The following is a 1,354-nucleotide window of genomic DNA, read 5'->3' on the forward strand; positions in this document are numbered from 1 at the left end:
CCTCGTACTCCAGCTCCCCCTCAGATCCATTCATCTGAAACACAAAAACACACAAAGGGTTAAATCATTCAGCCTCCTTCCTGTTTGTTGCCATGACAACTGCACAGTAACAGCTGTTACTCCCTGAGGGGGCTGGTTTCCACGGTGACTGTAGCTGTAATCATGGTAACCTCCTCCTTGTGTCCAACTGTGCAGCTCTACAGGACATGGTTATGACATCACTTCCTGCAGAACCTGCTGCCGCCACAGACACTACAAGACACGCCCACTGACTATAAAACACACCCCAACTATAAAACACACCCCCTGACTATAAAACCTGCCCCCTGACTTTAAACACGTCCACTGACTATAAAACACACCCCCTGAATTTAAACACGCCCACTGACTATAAAACCTGCCCCCTGACTAGAAGACACGCCCCCGACTTTAAACACACCCACTGACTATAAAACCTGCCCCCTGACTAGAAGACACGCCCCCTGACTATAAAACACACCCAGTGACCATAAAACACACCCACAGAGGCCACAGTGGGAAACATCTTTTCAATGCAAACAATAACCGTGGCTTTTAAAATGTTCAAATTCTGATCAGATAAAAATATAAAAAATGTTGGGTTAGTTAGAGTTAGTTAAGGTTGGTTAAGGTTAGTTAGGGTTATTCAGGGTTAGCTGGTGTCAGTTTATCAAGGTTCAGTTAATAAAACTGATAAAGATACAATAAATTAGTAAAGGGGCGTGTCTTGTAGCAGCTGTCGGACCCTTCTCTTCATGTTTAGGGTTTGTAGACCACGTGATGAGGAGCCATGAATCAGGACAGACCTTGACACAAGACAGTGATGTAAAAGGTCGACAAAGACTCAGGAGCTGAAGCTCTTTGTCCTGCAGACTGGGTATAGACCCTTAGTCTCAGTCCTTTCTGGAGGACCTACAGACTGGGTATAGACCCTTAGTCTCAGTCCTTTCTGGAGGACCTGCAGACTGGGTATAGACCCTCAGTCTCGGTTCTTTCTGGAGGACTTGCAGACTGGGTATAGACCCTCAGTCTCAGTTCTTTCTGGAGGAATTGCAGACTGGGTTTAGACCCTCAGTCTCAGTCCTTTCTGGAAGACTTGCAGACTAGGTTTTAGACCCTCAGTCTCAGTGGTATCTGTAGGACCTGCATGCTAGGTTAAGACCCTCAGTCTCAGTGGTCTCTGGAGGACCTGCACACTAGGTTAAGACCCTCAGTCTCAGTGGTCTCTGGAGGACCTGCAGACCAGGTTTAGACCCTCAGTCTCAATCGTCTCTGGAGGACCTGCAGACTGGGTTTAGATCCTCAGTCTCAGTGGTCTCTGGAGGACCTGCAGACC

The sequence above is a fragment of the Austrofundulus limnaeus genome, unplaced genomic scaffold (genome assembly GCF_001266775.1).
Source record: "Austrofundulus limnaeus strain Quisiro unplaced genomic scaffold, Austrofundulus_limnaeus-1.0 Scaffold3257, whole genome shotgun sequence".
In the NCBI taxonomy this organism is placed as follows: Eukaryota; Metazoa; Chordata; class Actinopteri; order Cyprinodontiformes; family Rivulidae; genus Austrofundulus; species Austrofundulus limnaeus.